This window comes from Puma concolor, chromosome A1 (genome assembly GCF_028749965.1).
Source record: "Puma concolor isolate L17-30 chromosome A1, mPumCon1.1.hap2, whole genome shotgun sequence".
NCBI classification, from domain to species: domain Eukaryota; kingdom Metazoa; phylum Chordata; class Mammalia; order Carnivora; family Felidae; genus Puma; species Puma concolor.
In genome coordinates, this window is record NC_141667.1 from 151,131,095 (window position 1) to 151,155,597 (window position 24,503).

The 24,503-nt window shown below is 38.4% G+C and overlaps 1 protein-coding gene and 1 pseudogene across 4 annotated transcripts in view; one reads left to right on the forward strand and one right to left on the reverse strand.

Annotated features, from left to right (window-relative positions):
• The window catches only part of CNOT6 (CCR4-NOT transcription complex subunit 6), a 76,513-nt gene that overhangs the window by 23,093 nt on the left and 28,917 nt on the right, over positions 1 to 24,503 (forward strand). The window lies entirely within an intron of this gene.
• Positions 12,651 to 13,310, reverse strand: LOC112861682 (factor in the germline alpha pseudogene; annotated as a pseudogene).

Consider the following 24,503-nt stretch of genomic DNA (forward strand, 5'->3'; position numbering starts at 1 on the left):
AGCTTTTGTATTATCAAATTACAGATTTCCAGTGGGATGGGAAATGCCTGTTCTAGAATAGGTTATGTGATAGATTTGTTTCTCCTTATTTTTTTCATTTGCTTTTCAGTCTGAGTCTCTAAGGATAGCCTTATTCAGAAACACAAAATCTTTAAAGAATTCAAAGCAGATCTCAAAGTTCCCTTCTACTTTAATGCAGTTTAGACCTAGTCAAAGAAATAGGAGAGCCCCTAGAACCAAAGCCGCAGAGATATCCCCATCATCCCTGCCGGGGGGCCTGCAGCCTCTTTTTTAATACTTCAAAGGTGGTGAAGGGATACACCTGGTTAATACCAGGTGCCTTATTCTTAAGGCAACCAGTGCTAAAGAGGTTTTGTGTTAATATTGGCCTAATATGCCTCCTCATACTTTTCTTCTATTCTGTCTTGAGTTTTGCAAGTTTTCTCCTCTTTTTCCTGACTGTCCTTAATTTTTTTTTTTTTTTTTTAATTTAATGCAGCAAACATACTGAACACATGCTATGTGTATAACATCTTGCCAGGTGCTGTACTAGGTATATGGAAGATACATAGGATGGAAAAAAACACAGTCCCTGCATTCTGAAGCTTATGGCATATTAGGGAGTGAGAAGAACGGAGTGCACCTATATAAGTAACTAATAGACAAAATAGAATTGCCAAGACTAGGCAGGAAAATATTTACAGGCAGCAAAAAGAAAGTAATGATAGTAGTATTCTTTCCTTGTCAGCTCAAAATCTCTATGAACCTATTCAGTAAACCTAAACACTCTCCCTGGGTACCCACGCGAGTCTCTCTTGGTTTCCCTCTCTCTTTAGAGTGCTGGTGGTAAGTAAGGGGTGTTCAGTTTCATAGAGTAGGTGTGGTAGAGAGTAAAATTTCTCCCTCTTCTGTCAGATATGGCTTTCTGGATCAGGTAAGCCCAAAGGGAAACATGCTGTCTGATTTACCAGTTACCTTTAAAGCTCAGGCAGACACCCTTTCTTGCTTTTCCCTTTTAATTTCCTCATGATTGGTATTTAACTGTATTTTTCTCTTTTTTTCAGCCTGTGTTAGTGGCTTTTGAATTATAGGTCCTTGCATGTAGGGAAGTTTCCATTTTCTTGCAATACCAGGATAAACTAAAAAGTACTCACTTTGGTCAGTGAGATTATATCTCTGAGGTTAAGAGGATTCTCTTCCACTCTTTCCTCCTACTACCTCACTCTCCCCCCCCCCCCCCCCTTTACCTTATGTTGAGAACTACTTGACAATTTTGAATCATTGTTTTCTGCTTACTCTGAGCTTTGGTAAGAAATCTGTATACAAGATAGGAAGGAAGAAAGGATTCCTGTGAAGTAACTTTCTTAACAAATAGTCGTATCTTTACCAAGTAACACGGAGGATAAACTGTTGGTTGAAATTGGTCTATGGAACAGGACCTTGTAATAAAGCCGCTATCAGAAAGGTCACTTTTTGTTTTAGCAGTCTTGAGTACATAAGCTCCTACATGTAGAAATTGTCAAGGCCTGAATTCAGTTCATGCAAAGACAGTTCATGTATATGCTTTAGCACCAGTTCCTTAAGATTCTGTGATGCAGAGTTCTAGGGACCTGAGGTCATTGAATCCTGGACCCACAGTTATCTCATATGCTCCTCTGGTTCCAGCGGGATGGGTGGTGAGTTCCTTTTGCCATTTGGTATTAACCAGATAAGCCAAACAGCTATTCATCATTTACTTCTTAAAGAAAACCTTTTTTATTGTAAAATGAAACACAGATAAAGAAAACCACACAGACAAATCTATTAATGAATTATTATAAGGTCAATAGCCTTGTAACCGCTATCCAGGTCAAGAATTAGAACTTTTTCACCTACCCCAGAGCCCCTTCCTTTGCCACAGCCAATTATAACCACCTCTGTGCTCTCAAAAGTAACCATTACTTTCTTTTAATCACTTCCTTTGTTTCCTTATAGTTTTAATAGTAAATTATGTATATCTAAGCAAAATAGTGATACTCTAATTCTGTCATCTTTTTTCATTAAGTGAGCTACATCTACAAACACATGCTTTCCCACACTTAAAGATTAATTAGAAAAGAAAGCTTGTTTCCTTTTATTTACCAGTTTTCAGTATAAACTATCATTCTTTGATGGTGACTAATTAGGTTTTTTTAAAGTGTCATTATTAACTACGATATCTAAACATTTTAGTTTCAAACATATGTTGTGGATTGTGATTATTACTTTTATTTTGATGCTTAAATTGCTCTGTTGGCCAGTGGGAGAGCTTCTTAAAGGATTTATGAGTTTTTGATACAACCCTGTCTTTGGTAGTTTCCTTGCTATCTGATATAATAAGATTTTCTTGACTCATCTTGTGTATTTACTGCCTCAAACCTGGAATTTATAATTTTTTCCAAGAAATCTTTTTTTTTTTTAAGTTGGAAATGATATTTCAAGACCAAAATATCTGTTGCTACAGATGCTTGTTACTATTGGGTTGGTCACTGTTTCTAGGTCTTTTCACTGGACAGAGCTGTGAAATAAGACTATATGCATCATAGCTTTTCATCATATATGTATAGTCGTACATGTTTATGATTGAAAGATATATACTTATATGATATATACATACTTATTATAAAAATCTTTAAAAATATATGTGTATATTTACAGTTAAAATATAAAAATATATTGAGACTTTTGATTCAGAATCAGAATAACAGGGATTTTAGTTAACCTTTTCTGTAATTACATGTGTATCTCCTTTAATACTGGGTGTCCTAGTTCTCAGGGACATGGGATGATGGAATTTGAATATCCTGTAATTACTTATTTGGTTTATCCCATATTACATTGCAGTCTCAGAATAACAGTACTAAAAATACTACTACTAATATGAGTACTGAAAGCGGGTAAAACTGCTCGGAATATTATCCCCGTTTCCCTCCTCACTCCCATTAAGTAGTTGTTTTCTGTCTATACTGTTAGATAGAGTATGTAGTCATATACTATCAGCCTTCCCATTTAACCTGCATAATTCCCCATTTAGACTTTGTTTTGTAGGTAAGTATATATTCAGTGCCTCCCACCAGTTCATTTATTCCTAATCATTTCGGTTTTCTGGAAGCTTGTTCTCTAGATGTTTCCTTTTAGAAAGGGCTCATGGGAGTAGTATTTTCTGTATTTCTTGCATGTTGATAACAGTTTGTGTCCTTTATATTTGAAAGTCAGTTTGGCTGAATGTAAAATTGGTGGCTCACATTTTTTCTTTAAATATTTTATGTATGTTACTTCAGTTTTGCTATGGCCTTGATGCCAGTATAATTTTCTTTCTTTTATTAGTTAGTTGCTCTTTTTGCCTAGATACCCAAAGGATTTTTTTTTTTTTTTTTTTTTACCTGTAATTTTACTGGAATATATCTTGGTGTTGGTTGTTCTATCTTGATATTCTCAAGTACAGTATATAAAGAAAAAAAATTTCAAACTATACATTATTTTTAAAGAAAACCATTTCAGTATAGTTTGGATAATATTTTTTTATTATTCCAATTCCTTTGTGTTTTTTCAGAGATTTATTCTCTGAATTTGCATATTGGTCTCTTGAATCATTTTTAAAACTTAAAAAAATTAAGGTATAATTTACAGTAAAATAAAAATACCGTAAAATTCACTTTACTGTTGTACAGCTTTTAAAATAAATACACAGTTGTATAACCACGACTACAGTTACAATATGAGCTTTATCACCCCCAAAAAACTTCCCCATGAACCTTTTTTAAGCAGACCTCCTGACTTCCAGCCCCTGGCAGCCACTGATCTAGATTTTTGTTTTTTTAATGACTTTAATTTTTAGAGCAGTTTTAGGTTCACAGCAAATTTGACAAAGTATAGTGCACGACTCCCTCCACCTCCTGACTATCAACATCCTCTACCAGAATGATGCATTTATTACAGTTGATGAACTTGCAGTGACATGTGATCACCCAAAAGTGCATACTTTACATTAGGGTTCACTCTTGGTGTTGTACATTTTATGGGTCTAGACAAATATATAATGGAGTGTATCCACCATTATGAGTCATAGAGAATATTTTTACTGCTCTAAAAGACTTTGGTGCACTGCCAATTCATCCTCCTTTTCCCTCTCCTTGAACCCTGGCAACCTGTGATCTTTTTACTGTCTCCATAGTTTTGCCTTTTCCAGAATGTCACATAGTTGGAATCATATAGTATGTATGTAGCCTTAAAGATTGGCTTCTTTCACTTAATAATATGCATTTAAGTTCCTCCATGTCTTTTCATGGCTTGATAGTTCATTTCTTTTTAGTGCTAAATAATATTCCATTGTCTGGGTTTACTACAGTTTATTTATCCGTTCATCTACAGAAGGACATCTTTGTTGTTCCAAGTTTTGGCAGTTATGAATAAAGCTGCTATAAACATCCATGTGCAGGTTTTTGTGTGGATGTAAGTTTTCAACTCCTTTGGGTAAATGCCAGGGAGTACAATTGCTGGATCATATGGTAAGAATATGTTTAGTTTTGTAAGAAACTGCTAAACTCTTCCAAAATGTCTATATCATTTTGCATTCCCACTAGCAATGAATGCGACTTCCTATTGCTCCACATCCTTTCCAGCATTTGATGTTGTCAGTGTTCTGGATGTTGACCATTCTAAATGGTAGGTGTAGTGGTATCTCATTGTTACTATTTTTAATTTTCATTTCCCTGATGACATATGATTAAGAGCATAACTTTTCTTATGCTTATATGCTAAAAAAATCTTTTAATGTTTATTTTATTTTATTTTTTTCAACTTTTTTAATTTATTTATGGGACAGACAGAGACAGAGCATGAACGGGGGAGGGGCAGAGAGAGAGGGAGACACAGAATCGGAAACAGGCTCCAGGCTCCGAGCCATCAGCCCAGAGCCTGACGCGGGGCTCGAACTCACGGACCGTGAGATCGTGACCTGGCTGAAGTCGGACGCTTAACCGACTGCGCCACCCAGGCGCCCCTAATGTTTATTTTTGAGAGAGAGAGTGAGCACTAGTCGGAGAGAGGCCGAGAGAGAGGGAGACAGAGGATCTGAAGTGGGGTCTCCACTCTCAGAACAGAGCCCAATGTGGGGCTTGAATTAATGAACCATGAGATCATGACCTGAGGCAAAGTTGGATGTTTAACTTAACTGAGCCACCTAGGTGCCCTCTTTTGCCCAGTTTTAAATTGGGTTGTTTCCTTATTGTTGAGTTTTAAGAGTTCTTTGTGTATTTGATTGACAGTCCTTTACCAAATAGGTCTTTGCAAATGCCTTCTCCCGGTCTATGACCTGTTTTTTCATTCTCTTGACAGTGGCTTTCACAGAACAGAAGTTATTAATTCTTTTTTTTTAAATTTTTTTTTCAACGTTTTTTATTTATTTTTGGGACAGAGAGAGACAGAGCATGAACGGGGGAGGGGCAGAGAGAGAGGGAGACACAGAATCGGAAACAGGCTCCAGGCTCCGAGCCATCAGCCCAGAGCCCGACGCGGGGCTCGAACTCACGGACCGCGAGATCGTGACCTGGCTGAAGTCGGATGCTCAACCGACTGCACCACCCAGGCGCCCCCAGAAGTTATTAATTCTAATGAAGTCCAGCTTATTATTTCTTTCATGGATTGTGTTTTTGGTGTTATAGCTAAAAAGTCATTGCAAACCCAAATCACAATAGATTTTCTTCTGTACTATCTCCAGGATTTTTATGGTTTTGTGTTTTACATTTAAGTCTGTGATCCATTTTGAATTCATTTTTATAAAGAGTGTGAGGTATCTACTTTTTTTTTTTTTTTTTTTTTTGCTTGTGGATATCCAGTTACTCCTGTGCATCTGTTGGAAAAACTTTTCTCCATTGTATTGTCTTTGTTCTTTTGTCAAAGATCAGTTGACTGTATGAATGTATTGGGGTTCTGTTGATCTGTCTATTCTTTTGCCGGTACCACACTGTCTTGATGATTGTAGCTTTAGAGTAAGTCTTGAAGGCAGCTAGCATCAATCCTCCAGCTTCTTCTCCTTCAATTTTGTGTTGATAATTTTGTGATCTTTTGCCTCTGCATATAAGGCTTTAAAATTAGTTTGTCAACATCTACAAAATAACTTGCTGTACTTTCAGTTGATATTGCATTGAATCTATAGGTCAAGTTGAGAAGAGCTGACATCTTGATAATATTTAGTCTTCCTATTGCTGAACATGGAATATCTACCATTTATTTAATTCTTTGATTTCTTTCGTCAAAGTTTTAGTTTTCCTCATACAGGTCATGTGTATATTTTATTAGATCTGTACATAAGTACAGTAAAACCTTTGTGAGTAACTTGTTCTGTAAGTGTTCTGCAATGAACAAACATTTCTAATAAATTTTAACTTGATAAATGAGCAGTGGCTTGCAATATGAGTCCTTCGTGATGCCGAATCTCACATGATCACAACTGAGACAAGGGTTCTTGAAATTCACTGATATACTAATGCTTTGGATTATAAGCATGTTTCTGGAACAAATTATGCTCGCAAATCAAAATTTTACTGTATTTCATTTTTGGGGTGCTAATGGTATTGCTGTTTTTAATGTCAAATTCCAATTGTTCATTGCTGGTGTATAACAAAACAATTGATTCTGAACCCTTAGTTCTTCATTTATTTGTGATTTTTAAAAATTTCCTCTTTTTGTAAAAGCATACTCTTTTTGTGGTTATTCATCATTAAGTTCTTGGTAGTTTAGTTTTCCTTTACTGAGTTTTTCTAATTCTTATTTATGTTTTTTTTTATCATTTCTTAATGTCAAATTTTTAGCTCCGTTTGAAATTATAAGTAGTTTTTTGAGCATGTTTGTGGTATGCTTTCCTTGTCCATAGGGAGTTTAGTTATTCTGTTACTTTTAAAAAAACTTAACAGCTTCTATGAGATTTGACCATATAACTTTTCTGTTCATTTTTATTTAAACTTCATTTTTCTGAACTTTTAGAAGGTGTAATTCAGGATTGTTTTTCTAACTTTAGAGCTTCCTCTTCTGGTTTTTGCAGAGTGAAACTTCCTGATTCTGTTCCCTGCTCTCATTTTTAGAGAGTGTCTGTGTCCCCCCTGCCCCCCCCCCCCAGTGGGGGGCCTTGGCTGGCCAGTTTTTGGAATTCCTGGGGTCCAGACTGCTTTTTTGACTTATTGTGGACACTTTGCTCTCGTAATTGAGTTGCACTAAACTCCTCCCAGCTGTGATGATGTTCTCAGATAGGTGCTTCCAGTGGATACTAGCTGGTTTCTCTCTTTTCAGTTCTTTTAGTTGGGCTTAAATCTGTTGTCATGTGATTTATTTTCCATTTTCATAATCTTTTTTTGTTGCCTTTTTCATTTTGAATTAACTCAGTATTTTTTGTAAAATTGCATTTTATCTCCTTGTTGACTAGTAAGCTATAATTCTTTGTTTAATAATGTCTAATTCTTTAGGATTAATATAAAGTATATCAAGTTATATTCTATTACTTCATATTTAGTATGAGAGTTTTAACAGTCTACTTGTTTCTTTTCTCCTGGTGTTTGTGCTGTTGCTGTCATATATTTTCCTTATATGTGTTATAAATCTCACAATATATTGTTATTTTTGCTTTAAACACTGAAGTATTAGGAAAAGTTGTTTTTATTTACCCATGTACTTACTATTTCCAGTGTTCTTGATTCTTTGTGTATAGGCAAGTTTTTTTCTGTTCTCATTTTCTGTCTGATTGAAGGACTTCCCCTTAGTATTTCCTGTGGTGGAGGTATGCTTGCTGGTTTGTTCAGGTTTCATGTTTGAAAAGTCTTTTTATTTTGCCTTCTTTTTTGTAAGATAATTTTTCTGGGTATAGAATTCTGGGTTAACAGTTTTCATCTTGAAGTACTTTAAAGATCCTGTTCCATCTTTGTGCTTGCATTGTTTTTGATGAGCAGTCTGCTGTTGTTCTTACCCTTGCCTCTTTTATGTATGTCCCTTTTCTGTGGCTGCTTTAAGATTTTTTTCTTTATTACTGGTTTTAAGCAATGTGATTATGATGTATTTTGGTGTCTTTTTTTTTCTTGTGCTTAGGTTTTGTTGAACCTCTTGGATCTGTAGGTTAATAGTTTTCAGAAAATTTGAAAGAGTTTAGGCTACTCTTTAAGTAATTTTTTATATTCTTCCCTCCACTCCCCACCTTTTTTGGAATACAGTTACAGTAAAACCTTGGTTTGTGAGTATAATTCGTTGCAGAAACATTCATGTAATCCAAAGAAAGCACTTGTCTATCAAAGCAAATTTCCACATAAGAAATAATGGAAACTCAGATGATTTGTTCCACAACCAAAAATATGCATATAAAAATGATTACAATACTGTAATATAATACAAAATAATAAAGAAAATACAAAATTATAAAGAAAAATAAACAAATTAACCTGCACTTACCTTTGAAAACCTTCATGACTGATGTGAGGTAGATGAGAGAGGAGGGTTATTGTGTAGGACGACTTCCAGTATCCCTAACGGAATCACTGTTACTCATTGGCTCAATGGAATCTTTTTCTTTTGGTGCAGCTTTAACAAGGAACCTATCCAATGACACTTGGCTTTTGTCATTGAGGATTTCTCAGAAATGGAATATTGTATTATTGTGAAACAGATTCATCACTTGCACTGCCACAGCCTTATTCAGGTGGTGCTTTTTTACAAAATTTTGGACTGTTTCCCACATTTTACACATCTCCCTAATCTCATTTGAAGTGAGGGATTCCTCCGCCTTTTCTCCTCCTTCTCTACAGATGAGATGCACATGTAGACTTCTTACAAAATCTTTCAATTTCGGCCACCCTCATACCTCATTCATGCTTCTGGATGATTTGCTTTTTTTTGTTTTAAATGTTTATTTCTGAGACAGAGACAGCATGAGTGGGGGAGGGGCAGAGAGAGAGGGAGACACAGAATCAGAAGCAGGCTCCAGGCTCTGAGCTGTCAGCACAGAACCTGATGTGGGGCTCGAACTCACAAACCGTGAGATCATGACCTGAGCTGAAGTTGGTCGCTCAACCGGCTGAGCCACCCAAGGCGTCCCTCCATGATGTTCTTCTTAACTTCCACTGTAATCATCTCCTTCTTACAGCCTTTCTTTTCAACCTTTTTCTGCATGGGAGCCATTGTACGTGCTCTCATGGATGTTTACTACAGTGCAGTATTAATAAACTCTTGTTATATACTGTAGTTAATGTAACTGGCAGTAAGACAGAGGAAAGGGTCCCTGCAGGCAGCCTGACCTAGAATGAAGCAAAGAATTCCTAAGCTTACTCCTTAGTGGAAAAGGACTGTCCATAGGTGCTTTGAAGTCGACAAAAAATACACTAGTGCCCTTCCAACATTCTAAAAGAAATCACTGATTTCTGCAAGCACCACAGCCATGGGAGAGGATCACCCACAATCCTGCAATGAGAGAGAGAAAGAAGAACCATTGGCTCAGTTGTGATCATGTGACGTTCAGCGTCATATACTACTCTTATTGCAAGACATGGCTCGTTTTTCAAGTTAAAATGTGCTAGAAATGTTTGCTCATCGGTGCACCTGGGTGGCTCAGTCAGTTAAACATCTGACTTTGGCTAGGTCATGAACTTGTGGTTCATGAGTTTGGGCCCCATGTCAGGCAGGCTCTGTGCTGATAGCTCAGATCCTGGAGCCCGCTTTGGATTCTGTGTCTCCCTCTTTCTCTCTCCCCTCTCCCACTCATGCTCTGTCTCTCTTCTCTCTCAAAAAATGAATAAACATTAAAAAAAATTTTTTTTAAAAAGAAATGTTTACTTGTGGAACACTAAGAGAAGAAGTTACTCAGAATCCAAGGTTTTACTGTACTTGTATCTTGAAGTTCCCTTATAGCTCACTAATCCTGTTTATTAATTTGTTCCTTTTTTTTTTAGACAGTTTTTATTGCTGTCTTTAATTTCATTAATTTTTACAATATCTAATTTGCTGTTAATCTCATCCAGTAATAGTGTTTTCATGACTAGAAGTTAAAAGTGTGTTTTTTTTTTAATCTTCCATGCCTTTACTTAACATTTTGCCTCTACCTTTTTGAGGGTATGTAATACAGTTAAAATAACTTTTAATGTCCTTATTTGCTAATTCTGTCTTTTTAGATAGATTGGATTGGTTATGATTCCTTTTCACTTTCCCTCTACCCATTGCTCTTTTTCTTTCTCTCCTTTTGCATGTCTGGTAATTTTGTATTAGTCACATTGCATTGTGAATTTTACTTTTTTGGGTGCTTGAAGGTTTTGTACTCCTATAAATACTCCTGAGCTTTGTTCTGGGATGCAGTTGAATTATTTGGAAACAGTTTGATTTTTCTCAAGATCTGCTTTAAGTACTACCTTTCTAAATTCTCTGAATTATGAAATTTTCCATCTGATGGGAACACAAACTATTCCTTGTCCTGTGTGATCTATCTAAGGTTTGTTTCCTCTGCCCTTTTCTGTTTGTCCTCCCCCATCTCTGGTCTCAGATTCTGTTCATATGCATTTGCCGATCATTACTCAGCTGAAGACTCAGGAGGATCTTCAGATCTTTAGAGCTTTCTATCTGTGTAGCTCTCTCTGGCACTTTGCCCTGTGAACTGTAGCCACCTTGATGTCCCTGGACTGACAGCTTCATCTCAATTCACATAGACCACCAGACTCCACTTGGGTTCCATCTCCCCACACCACTCTAAGGAAGCCGTCCAGGCACAACTGTCACAAAGGCTCACCTTGTCTGTGTCCCATCTGTCAATGATTATTGTCCCGTGCTACTTGATGTCTAATGTCTGAAACTCAATTTTTCATATTTTTGTTTGGTTTTTAGTTGTTTTATGTAGGAGGGTAAATCTAGTATGTGTCACTCTTTCTTGCCTAAAATGCAAGTCCATCATAGGTTTGTTTTTTTTTTTTTTTCAATGTTTGTTTATTTTTGAGACAGTGCAAGTGGGAGAGGGGCAGAGGAGGACAGAGGCTCCAAAGTGGGCTCTGTGCTGACAGCAGGAGTCTGATGTAGGGCTCAGACCCATGAACTGCAAGGTTATGACCTGAGCTGAAGTTGATTGCTCAACCAGCCAAGCCCCCCGGTGCCCCCATCATAGTTTTTTTTTAAGATTGTGTCTGATAACTCCAATATCCAAATCTCCTGGGAGTTCTGTTTTGTTGTTTTTCTTTTGGTTTTCAATACTTTGGTAATTTTCTTTCTTCTTTCTTTCTTTCTTTCTTTCTTTCTTTCTTTCTTTCTTTCTCTCTCTCTTTCTTCCTTCCTTCCTTCCTTCCTCCTTTCCTTTCCTTTCCTTTCCTTTCCTTTCCTTTCCTTTCCTTCCTTCCTTTTCTCTCTCTCTCTCTCTCTCTCTCTTTCAGAAAGAGGGAGAGAGTGTGCCTATGCACATGAGCGGGGGAGGGGCAGACAGCAAATCTTAAGGAGGATCCACATGAATCCTGCTGCAGAGCTTGATCTCATAGCTGTGAGATCATGACCTGAGCCAAAATGAAGAGTCAGACACTTACTTGAGCCACCCAGTCACCCCACTTTGGTGATTTTCATTGAGTTCTGGAAATTGTATGAAATGGTAGAATAATTTGATAGTCTGGATGGTGTTCTTTTTCCTTACGGGTGGATTTACTTTTGTCCTTGGGCAGGTAGTCACGGTAGGAGCAGCTGACCATAATCTAATCAAGGATTTATCTCCTTTTGTGTGGTGTTCATTGGGTTGGCTTATTGCAGGTCTTACTTACTACATTTATAGATCTTCTTTTTTTTTTTTTAAGTTTATTTATTTATTTTTGAGAGGAAGTATGAGCATGAGCAGGGGAGGGGCAGAAAGAGATAGCAGGAGAGAGAGAGTCCCAAGCAGGCTCTGCGCTGTCAGCATGGGAGCCCTATGCGGGGCTTGAACTCACAAATTGTGAGATCATGACCTGAGCTTAACCAACTGAGCCATCCAGGCACCCCCCCACCCCCCCCACCATTTATAGATCCTAACTAGAATCTTGATGATTTAGCAGGGTCTTCTGTGATGGTTCCCGAATTCCTGTGTTGTTTCCCCAGCGGTGGAAGAGGGATTAAAGCTTTGCTTAGCACCTCAGCCTCTCTGCTTTCGCCTCATCTACTTGCCTTAGCTGCTTGTGATTCTGCATATTTTGCCAAAGGTAATGTGGGACCTGTCCTACCTGGTACTTCTCTTCTGAGCTCTTTGTCTCTCATCTCTTTGCTGCCTTGGTAGTTCTCTGGTGCTTTCAAATTCATTTTTGTGTTTTGTACCCAGTTTTCATCTAGTTTTTCTTTCCTTCAGTAGGGTGGTTGGTCAACAGCAAATTATTTTATTGTTACAGGAAGCTGAAATTCAGATATGTACAAATTTTTAAATTCTACATAAAGAATCTGCAGGTAACAAACAACTTTCATGTTCCTCTTGTTCTTCCATTGTGTTGTGGCAGCACTGTGACTGCCTGCTTTTGAGGTACATCTGTAGCCCAGAACAGGTACTTGTTCCAGGCCCTTGAGGCGGCAGTGCAGGTAGGGAGAGATATACTGACCAGAGTCACACTAAGGAACCTTCCAGGATATAGGAACTTAGGTCTGGACTCCTTGGGAGTCTTTTTTTTTTTTCAAACTTTCAAGACTGCATGTGTCTCTAGGAGGTAGGCCTGGTCTGGCCTTTTCACTTCGCATACTTGGGGAAGCCTGTGACTCAGGACATCCACTTCTAAGAATCTGTCCAGACTCCCGGTTGGGGAGATCTCTCCAGTCCTAGACATCATGCTCTGGCGACTAAGTGTATGCTGACTCACCACTGCTACCATCTGCCCCGGGCCTTTCCTCCTCATTCTTCAAGCCCACAATACAGCTGGCATATTGGGTGTTGTTTCTCGATAGATTTCTAGCCAAGGATATATGTGGTTCAGAAGTATTGTTGCTATAGTTCTGGTGATCTGGATTTTCTTCTGAGTCTTTGGCTCTTTTGAAAATATCACTGGGAACTTACATGTATTCAGTTGCACCTTTAAGGATATCAGCTTTGCTGTGCTTCCTGCTCTGGGGAAGAAATAGCACAAGTGCCTTCAGTTTGGCAAAACCAAAGTTCAGATTTTTTTATCCACTCATACTCTTTGGTGTTGGCCACATGCTCCTGCTCCAGCACCAGTTGGAGGTAACCACTTGAACTGGCAGATGGTGGCCAGCTAGGGCAGCGGCTCAGACTGTTCTCACAGCATGTCCTCCAGCACCTTTGCCTGCTGGGCACCCAGGAGAGTGGGTGCAGGGGCCATGGAGGGCGGGGGGTCCTCCTTGGTAGTTTTTAAATGATCTATAAATCAGGTGCCTTTAGCTGTAGGGTCACACATTAGCCTTTTCTAGTTTGTGACATTTTCTGACATTTTGAAGGCTTCAGTTGAGTTTGAGTCTAGTTTGAGTAAGCTTTCTTTATGTTTTTCCATGAAGAGTGGTAGACCATGTTGCTCAAATTCTGGATCAGGTTCTTCTGATTTTCTTTTTTTTAAATTTTTTAAAATTAACATCCAAGTTAGCGTACAGTGCAACAATGATTTCCGGAGTGGATTCCTTAATGCCCCATACCCATTTAGCCCACATCCCCCCTCCCATAACCCCTTTAGTAACCGTCTGTTCTCCATATTTAAGAGTCTTTTATGTTTTCTCCCCCTCCCTGTTTTTATATTACTTTTGCTTCCCTTCCCTTGTGTTCATCTGTTTTGTATCTTAAATTCCTCGTGAGTGAAGTCCTATGATATTTGTCTTTCTCTGACTAATTTCATTTAGCATAGTACCCCCTAGTTCCATCCACGTAGTTGCAAATGGCAAGATTTCATTCTTTTTGATTGCCGAGTAATACTCCATTTGTGTGTGTGTGTGTGTGTGTGTGTGTGTGTGTACGTACATACATACATACACACACACACACATACATCTTCTTTATCCATTCATCCATCGATGAACATTTGGGCTCTTTCCATACTTTGGCTATTGTTGATAGTGCTGCTAGAAACATTGGGGTGCATATGTCCCTTTGAAACAGCACACCTGTATCCCTTGGATAAATACCTAGTAGTGCAATTGCTGGATTGTAGGGTAGTTCTATTTTTAATTTTTTGAGGAACCTTCATATTGTTTTCCAGAGTGGCTGCACCAGTTTGCATTCCCACCAGCAGTACAAAAGAGATCCTCTTTCTCCGCATCCTCGCCAACATCTGTTGTTGCCTGAGTTGTTAATGTGAGCCATTCTGACAGGTGTGAGGTGGGATCTCACTGTGGTTTTGATTTGTATTTCCCTAATGATGAGGGATGTTGAACATTTTTTCATGTGTCAGTTGGCCATCTGGATGTCTTCTTTGGAGAAGTGTCTGTTCATGTCTTTTGCCAATTTCTTCACTGGATTATTTGTTTTTTGGGTGTTGAGTGTGATAAGTTCTTTATAGATTTTGGATACTAACCCTTTATCTGATATGTCATTTGCAAATATCTTCTCCCATTCTGTCGGTTGCCTTTCCATTTTGCTGATTGTTTCCTTTGCTGTGCAGAAGCCTTTTATTTTGATGTGGTCCCAATAGTTCATTTTTGCTTCTGTTTCCCTTGCCTCCGGAGACGTGTTGAGTAAGAAATTGCTGCAGCAAAGATCAAAGAGATTTTTGCCTGCTTTCTCCTCGAGGATTTTGATGGCTTCCTGTCTTACATTGAGGTCTTTCATCCATTTTGAGTTTATTTTTGTGTATGGGGAAGAAAGTGGTCCAGGTTCATTTTTCTCCATGTCACTGGCAAGCTTTCCCACCACCACTTACTGAAGAGACTGTCTATCCATTGGATATTCTTTCCTGCTTTGTCAAAGATTAGTTGGCCATATGTTTGTGAGTCTATTTTTGGGTTCTGTATTCTGTTCCATTGGTCTGAGTGCCTGTTTTTGTGCCAGTATGATTTTTTTTTTTAATGTTTATTTTTGAGAAAGAGAGAGAGAAAGCATGCATGAGTGAGGGTGGGGGGCAGAGAGAGAGGGAACAGAGGATCCAAAGCAGGCTCTGCACAGACAGCAGAGAGAGCCCGGCATGGGGCTCGAACTCATGAACTGTTAGATCATGACCTGAGCTGAAGTTGGACGCTTTATTGACAAAGCCACCTAGGCGTCCCAAGTTCTTCTGAATTTTTTAAAGATAGTACTACATTTAGCTCTTTTCGGTAGTTGTGGTAAGTGTAACTCCAGAGTCAAGTAGCTTTCAGAATGTTAACAGCTTGTGCAGCTGTCCACCCTCTCGGTGACCCTGATGTCTACTCTAGGGAAGTCTAGAGTGCGGACAGGTAAACAAGAGAGGAGGGAAACTCAAGTGGAGGCAGGACATGCACAATACTAGTTTTGAGGCCATCACTAACTTACTGGAAATCACTTACATGTTATTCATTTACTCTGAGACTTCTGATGTGGAAGGTGATGAGACATAAGGTTTCAGGAATCTTACAGGCTATAGAAGACTCCCACAAGAAGATAATTATAAAACCATGATAAATACAGGACAGAAAGCTTGACCTATTATATTATCTTTTCTTTAAGACGGTCTTAGCCAGCTTGGCAGGATCAGGGAAAACATCCTAGAATAGCTGACTACTGAGTTAATGATATTAGCCAGGAGAAAGTGGAGTTAAGGACATCACAGGAAAAGGGGACATGGAGAATATAAAGTATACAGTGGAAGTCTCCCTTTCATCCCCCTTTTCCCGTTATACCTCCCAGCATGCACACACGTATGCATTCATACACAGGGTTATTAGTTTCTTTTATACACCTCTGGAGTCCTTCCATACATATGTAAATACAAATACAGTTTCTTATTCCACACCGTATTTAAAAAAAATTTTTTTTAATGTGTATTCATTAAATATCTCTCAGAGAGAGATAGAACATGAGCAGGGGAGGGGCATAGAGAGAGGGAGACACAGAATTTGAAGCAGGCTCCAGGCTCTGAGCTGTCAGCACAGAGCCCAACGCAGAGTTCGAACCTACAAACTGTAAGATCATGACCTGAACCGAAGTCAGGACACTTAACCAACCGAGCCACCCAGGTGCCCCTACACCTTATTTTTAATTCAAAAGATAGTATATTATGTACAAATTTCTGCACTTTGCTTTTTTTCCCATGTAACATTGTACTGTGGAGAGATTCTAAATAATAGATAGTTCTCTTATCACTGTAATTTTTCCTCCCTCCTTCCCTCTCCCTCCTTCCCTCTCCCTCCTTCCCTCTCCCTCCTTCCCTCTCCCTCCTTCCCTCTCCCTCCTTCCCTCTCCCTCTCCCTCCTTCCCTCTCCCTCTCCCTCCTTCCCTCTCCCTCTCCCTCCTTCCCTCTCCCTCTCCCTCCTTCCCTCTCCCTCTCCCTCCTTCCCTCTCCCTCTCCCTCCTTCCCTCTCCCTCTCCCTCCTTCCCTCTCCCTCTCCCTCCTTCCCTCTCCCTCTCCCTCCTTCCCTCTCCCTCTCCCTCCTTCCCTCTCCCTCTCCCTCCTTCCCTCTCCCTCTCCCTCCTTCCCTCTCCCTCTCCCTCCTTCCCTCTCCCTCTCCCTCCTTCCCTCTCCCTCTCCCTCCTTCCCTCTCCCTCTCCCTCCTTCCCTCTCCCTCTCCCTCCTTCCCTCTCCCTCTCCCTCCTTCCCTCTCCCTCTCCCTCCTTCCCTCTCCCTCCTTCCCTCTCCCTCCTTCCCTCTCCCTCCTTCCCTCTCCCTCCTTCCCTCTCCCTCTCCCTCCTTCCCTCTCCCTCTCCCTCCTTCCCTCTCCCTCCTTCCCTCTCCCTTCCCATTTTCGAGAGAGAGAAAGAAAGAATCTCAAGTAGGTTCCATGTGTGTAGCCGGATGAAGGGCTCAAGGCACCCCTGTAACTTATTTAAGTAGTACTATATTGATGTTCAGTCTATGACAAACCACTGCTACAGTGAATAACCTTGTAGATTGTTTTGCATCCTTTCTAATGTATATGTAGGTCAAAAGGGTGTATGTGTTTATAATTTTGACAGATGATAGTTGGCAACTTTTTTCAATAATGAAATTCAGAATCAACTTATCTGGTCCTGGCATTTTTATCATGATCATGTTGTTTTATAAATTAGGGTGATTTGTAGGATACTTTTTTTTTTTTTTTTTTTAATGTTTGCTTATTTATTTTTGAGAGAGAAAGAGAGCACAAGCAGGGAGGGGCAGAAAGAGAGGGAGACACAGAATCCGAAGCAGGCTCCAGGCTCTGAGCTATCAGTGCAGTGCCCAATGTGGGTCTCAAACTCACAAACTGTAATATGACCTGAAGTCAGATGCTTAACCAACTTAGCCACCCAGGCTTCCCTATAGGATGTCTTTCCATTTGTTTTTTTGTAGAAGTCCTATATACTTCTTGGTAGATTTATTCATAGGTATTTTACCTTCTGGTTCTTCTTATGAATAGAATCTTCTGTTACTTTTTCATCTAATTATTGTATACATGCAAATTGTTTTGCATATGTTATTTTGTGCTTTGTTCTCTGTTATGCTATAAACTTTTTTATGTAACTGTTTTATTGAGATATAATTCACATATCCTATAATTCATTAAAGTGCACAGTCAGTGGGTTTTCGTTTATTCACAGGTGTGCAACCATTATCACATTCACTTTTAAAACATTTTTAGCACCCCAAAAGAAACCCTATACTCATTAGCAGTCACTTCCCATTTCCTTCCGGTCCCCTAGCCCTAGGTAGCCAGTAGTTTATTTTCTACATCTATAGATTTGCCTGTTCCAAACATTTTCTTGTGGTCTTTGTGACTGCCTTCTTAATACTTAGGATAATGTTTGCAAGATTCATCCGTGTTGTAGCATGTATTAGTACTTCATTCCTTTTAGTGGCTGAATAATGTTCCATGTGTGGATATCACACATGGAATTGTATTGTATTTATTTATCTGTGTATCATTGTATTTATTTATCTGTGTATCATTGTATTTATTTATCTGTGTAAAAACACACTCCTGTGTGTCTTGTCTACTCAGTACTCTACTACAATACTACTTTACTTCAACACTGGATGTGCCGGTTTTCTACACTTAAAGCAATTCTGTGACACCACCTCAGCTGGGTGTCCTATAATTGAACTCAATTCTGACACTAGTGTCGGGTACCACAAGTTAAGGGTTCAGTCCCACGGAACTGCTCCCTTCAACTTCAGACACTAGTCACAAGTCCAGGTTATCTTGTGCTTTCAGTTGAGGAGCTACAAATCCAGAGGTTCCCAGGATCATCCTCTCCTTGGGTTTAATTAATTTGCTATTATCAGCTCACAGAACCAGGAGAAGAGTTTACTTACTAGATTACTGGCTTATTATAAAACCTCAGGAACAGCCAATGGAAGAGATCCCATAGAGCAAGGTGTAGGGAACAGGTAAGAAACTTCCATGCTCTTTCCAGACCCCTCGCCTTCCCCATACCTCCCTGTGTTCCCTACTCTTGAAAGCTCAGAACTCCATAGTTAACAGATTCCCTCAGAGGCTTCATTAGGCACGGTTGATTAAATCTGGTGATTGATACAACTTCTCCCCCCTCTCTTCTCCCTGGTGGTTGGGGATGGGGGCTGGTGAAGACTGAAAATTTCAATTCTCTAATCCTGCTTGGTGTCCCTGGCAACAAGTCCCCATTTATGGGGGCATTAAAAAAGTCACCTCATTTAAGGTTAAACTCTGGTGTCCTTGAAAGGAGCACCTGTAATAAAAGACACCTTTACTGTTTTAATCACTTCAGAAATTCCAAGGATTTTAGGAGCTCCATTCTGGAAACAGAGATGAAGATCAAATGTATATTTTTTGTTATAAATCAAAGCATCACAGATTGTTTCTACTTTTTGGCTCTAAGAATAATACTGCTGTGAACATTTGTGTACAAGTTTCTTTGTGGGCATTTTCATTTCTGTCAGGTAGGTACTTAGTGGAATTACTAGATCATATGGTAAATGTTTAACTTTTTGAGTAACTGCCAGACTGTTCTGAAAGTTTCTGCATCATTCTGCATTCTAAACCACCTTGTACAAGGGTTACAATTTCTCCACTCCTTGGCAACAATTGTTACATATGTCTTTTTGATTTAGCCATCTTAGTGGGCATGAAAGAAGCATTGTGGCTTTGATTAGGGTTTCCTTGATGGTTCATGAAATCGAGCATCTTTGCGTGTATTTATTGACCATTTACTTATCTTCCTTGGAGATGATACAAGCTTTTGATAGAAAAAGTATGTAATGAGTGGATGGGGGAAATGTACAATGATGGTCTATTTCACTTTCATTGTAGGCAATCAAGTTTAAAAGCAAAATATGCAGTTAAAACTAAGATTTGTAACCTTTAATGTTTTTAGAATCTCTGTTAATCTTAGATCAGTTTTAGAAAATCTTTTATAGCAAACAAAAGTTCTATAGTTCCATCATTTTTTAATTTTTTTCTTTTTTTTTTTTTAAATCACATTAAGGAATCATGTATAGTTTAATTTTGTTTCCTGTTTGTTTTTTTTTTTTTATATTAACACGAATGTGATATAATGGTAGTTACACCAGGTGATGGGATTTGGTATTTTTAAACAGTGTTGAATTATATAATAAGCATGTTCATTTAAAAAATTTATTAGGGGCGCCTGGGTGGCTTGGTTGAGCGACCAACTTCGGCTCAGGTCATGATCTCACGGTTTGTGAGTTCGAGCCCTGCATCGGGCTCTGTGCTGACAGCTCAGAACCTGGAGCTTGCTTCTGATTCTGTATCTCCCTCTCTCTCTGCCCCTCCCCCACTCATGCTCTGTCTCTCTCTGTCTCAGAAATAAATAAACGTTAAAAAAATTTTTTTAAATAATAATAAAAATAAATTTATTAACAGGGCACCTAGCTGGCTCAGTCATTTGACTCTTGATCTTGAAGTTGTGAGTTCAAGCCCCATGTTGGGTGTGGAGATTACTTAAAAATAAAATCTTTAAAAAATGAAGTTAGGAAAGTGCAAAAGGTGTAACCGGTTCAGATGTTACTGACTGAGCTTCGCAACAAACATTTCCTTTTATTAAGGTCAGTTAACCAGATGGTAGAGCTCCTTAGTGGTAGAGCACAGACGATTGTGAGTCCCCTTACCTGAGTTCAGCCCTTTCTTCATCTGCATCACACCACCTCCACTGTCATTCTGTTTTGAGCCTGATATTCTCACCTTTCTTTGTTCTTTTGCCTTTTTTCTAATACTCGCCTCAGTCTTTGCATTCTCAGGTTCTAGGCTTTTTACCTCCAGGCCTAATCTTCTTTTACTTAAACTAGATCTCTTTAATTTGAACAAGCGACATTCTTTCCTTGCATTTAAGACCTGAATTCTTTCCCACCAAAGTTTGATGAGGGTACCTTTGCAGATGTGTTTTCCTTCACGGATTGAAACTTCCATTTGTTAACTCACATGCCCTGTTAAGGCTGTTTCCTTCCCCATCAACTTTGCTATTTTTAAATTAAGCACTATCAATGGATTTAATCTGCCAAATGTTCTCCTTAGTGCCCTTCATGTAATTTAATCGGGTCTCTCTTCTTCTTCTTAATCCAATTTGCCATTCTCACAGCACAGTCCTCTTCCTTTTGTGAAGTTTACCTTACCGTGACCCCGAAATCCTGGTCTTTAACTTCATCAGGAGTTGTGAGTGGGGAAAATTTCAAATGGCCACCGTTTCCAGTTACAGTGGATTCTTGTTATTCACAGTAGTTATGCTATATATGGTCACCTTGAGCATGGAATTAGCAAGTACTGAAGCATTGCTCCGAGAGGAGATACATGGTTAGGTTCCTGTGAACCTCTAGTCACAACACTTTTCATCAACTATCAATACATAAGCTTGTTTTATGTGTGTTTATGTTTAAAGACACCTTATTTAATGTATATTGTCAACCCATTAACCTTGAACTCTTGGACACTAACGAATGCCTGAGGGAAACTTAGCTCGAACACTAGACACCTCACAGCCTTGCAGCTGGCATTTCAGCCCCATGCTTTAGGGCCATTTAAAACCTCAAATTCACCCACAAAAAGCACAAATACGTAAAAAACAAATATGCAAAAACAAATATAGCACTAAATTATGAAGAAGACACTTGTTCACATTGTGAAAAGTGGAGCAAGAAGCCAGAGTGTTACCTTGTTGGACCTCATCTGGGAACTGTTCTGGGTGACTACAGTTTTTTGCTTCTCTATGCATGTTTGTGAATGAGTGTAACAGAAATACAAGAATTGCATTTGGAGTTACAAGTAAACTGGAGGGGATAGGAGAATTCACAGATACAGAATCTGGGAATAATGGAGATAAGTATAATTCCCTTTTCTTCTAAAATGTCAGTTTTAAAGATTCAAGTCAAGATGTTTTCTTCCTTGCTTTCTCTAAATCTGCAAATGTAGAGGTAGCAATTTTGATTTCTTCATAGGGATGTTCATTATACCTGGTCCCTAGAGTTTGCTAATCGCCCCTCTGATTTGAGGGAACACTAGTTAGATTCCCCCTGTCTCTTAGTATTTAACAAATAAAGGATTCTGGATATGTTAGAATGAAATTACTTCTCAAAACACAGCTCTTAATTTAGGTCAGGATAATCTCAGCATTTCTCAAGTCACAAAGCTGCTTAAAATTGAATGCACATTTTTGGATGCAGAGGAATATGTACAATTTTATGGAGAAGTAAATAGATATCCTCAGAATTTCAAAAGGTGACTCTCTTTTATTCTCAAAAATTAGGAACCTTAATTTCTTAGGTTACATAGTTCTACCAGTAGAGTTTTAATCTAATTGAGGAATTGTGATGGGGCAAAGGATATTCACATTTAAAATTTTTAGTAGCTATTTCAGGATTGGTTTCAAAATATAGTTGTGTTTTTCCCCATAATTAATGAAGGTGTCTCAACCCTCTTAGCCTTGTGAATATTGGATACTAATCTTATTTTGTTATTTGCATAAGTAGAAGTGAATACTTTGTTTAAATTTGCATATGTTTTATTATTGAAATAGACATTTTTTTTATAACTAACCCTTTTTTCTTGAGGACTTTATATTTACTGTTCTGTCCCCACACCAGCTTACTAGTCACTGAAAGTTGACCGAATAAATGAATGTTATCTCTCTCTCTCTTTGTTTTTGTTTTTGTTTTTGTTTTTTTTTAAGAGAGAGAGAGAGCAGGCACTCATGCAGGGAGTGGCCGAGGGAGAGGGATAGAATCTGAAGCAGGCTCCATGTCCAGCGTGGAGCCCTATGCAGATCTGTGCACGGAGCCTTATGTGGGGCTCAGTCTCACAACCACGAGATCATGACCTTAGCCGAAATCAAGAGTTGGATGCTTACCTGACTGAGCCACCTGGGTGTCCCTGAATATTATCTCTTTGGCTGCTGTACTTGTTGGCATCTCCACATTAGAGAGGTTTTAAATTTTAATGTACTCAAACCTGACAGTTTCTGGAATCTTGGGTTTGAGTTATTTTTAGAAATAATCTCTTCCATTACTTTTCTGGTTTTTTGGCATTTAGAAATTTATTTGTGTTACTTATCTGTGTATGGTAGAGATCTGATTCCTCCTTTCCCTCTCCCTTAAATCTTGTATGATTGATTTATTTAATACATGACTCCTTATACTTGATTAATTTTTTTTTTAATGTTTATTTTTGAGAGAGAGACAGGAGTGGGGGCGGAGAGACAGGAATAGAGAGAGAATCCCAAGCAGGCCCTGCACTGTCAGTGCAGAGTCCAGTGCAGAGTCTGAACCCACAAACCATGAGATCATGACCTGAGCCAAAATGAAGAGTTGGATACTTAACCAACTGAGCCACCCAGCCCCTCATCCTTTCTTCTTGGTTTTCTTTCTGCCTACTTTCTTGAGAATTAATTTTGTATCCTTCCTATTAAGTTGAGGTATAAAAATGTATTTCTCAAACCCTTCTACCTTTTTTTGTTAAGTGTTATCTTGAGGCTGAAACATATGTTAAGACATGTACCCAATAAGTAGTTTGTGATATTTTAAGTGCTTTATTTATTTATATTGACTATTAGCTGTGTGCTTTAGTTTTATGAACTGAAAAGTAAATAAATTTGTTTTACAAATAGGAAATGATGTGGTTTCTACTGTAATTATTACACAGTAAGGAAAAATACTTTCTTAGACCAAGATAGATTTTATTGCATAGCTGTATTGATTTAAGTTGACATGTAATAATCAGCATGTATGCAAAGTGAATAATGTGATATATTTGGACATCTATACATCCTTGAAACCATCACCACATTCAAGGGACATATCTATCATTCCCCTAAATTTGTAATTCCTTTCTCTACCTCCTTCATTTCTCTGTCCCTTCCCCCAATCCCAGGTAATCGCTGTTCTGTTTTCTTTAACCATAGGATTGGTTTACATTTTGTAGAATTTTTATTTAAAAGAAGTAATACAGTATTTACTTTTTGTTGTTGTTGTTTAGTTTTGCTACTTATTTTGATATTCATCCATGCAGTTGGTTTTTAATAGTTCATACTTTTTATTACGGAGTAGTATCCTATTATTTGTATGTGCCAGCATTTATTTACCCATTTCTTTGTTGATGAAAATATTTGATAATTTCTACAAATAAAGCTTTATGTACACTTCTTTATAGAGGATATAACTTTCATTTTTCTTGGGCAAATACCTAAGAATGAAATTGATCATAAGGTAGGTAAGGTTTAACTTTTTAAAAACCTCAAACTATTTTGCAAAGAGGTTGTCTCATTTTACATTCTTACTAGATATCTTTGATCCATACCCTCACCAACACTTGTCAAGTCTTTTTAATTTTAGCCACTCTTCTGGGTTTGTAGTGGTATCTCATTGCGGTTTTAATTTTCATTTCCCTAATGATGCTGATGTTGAGCATTTTTTCATATGATTATTTACCAGCTGTATGTCTTCTTTGGTGAAGTGTCTATTTAGATGTTTTTCCTGTTTTGAAAATTGCATTGTTATTACTGAGTTTTGAGAGTTCTTTATATAATTTCTAAAATCAGGTAGTTTTAGTCTTCCAGCTTCTTTTTCAAAGTTGTTTTGAATTTTATAAGGCCTTTGAATTTCCATGCAAATTTTAGAATCCATTTGCCATTTTCAGACATGCTGGCATTTTGATTGTGATTGTGTTGACTCTAAACCAATTTGGGGGAGATCTAATATCTTAACATTAAATCTTCTGATCTGTGAACACTATATATCTCTCTGCTTTTTTTTTTTTTTTTTTTCCAACGTTTATTTATTTTTGGGACAGAGAGAGAGCATGAACGGGCGAGGGGCAGAGAGAGAGGGAGACACAGAATCAGAAACAGGCTCCAGGCTCTGAGCCATCAGCCCAGAGCCCGACGCGGGGCTCGAACTCACGGACCGCGAGATCGTGACCTGGCTGAAGTCGGACGCTTAACCGACTGCGCCACCCAGGCGCCCCTCTCTCTGCTTCTT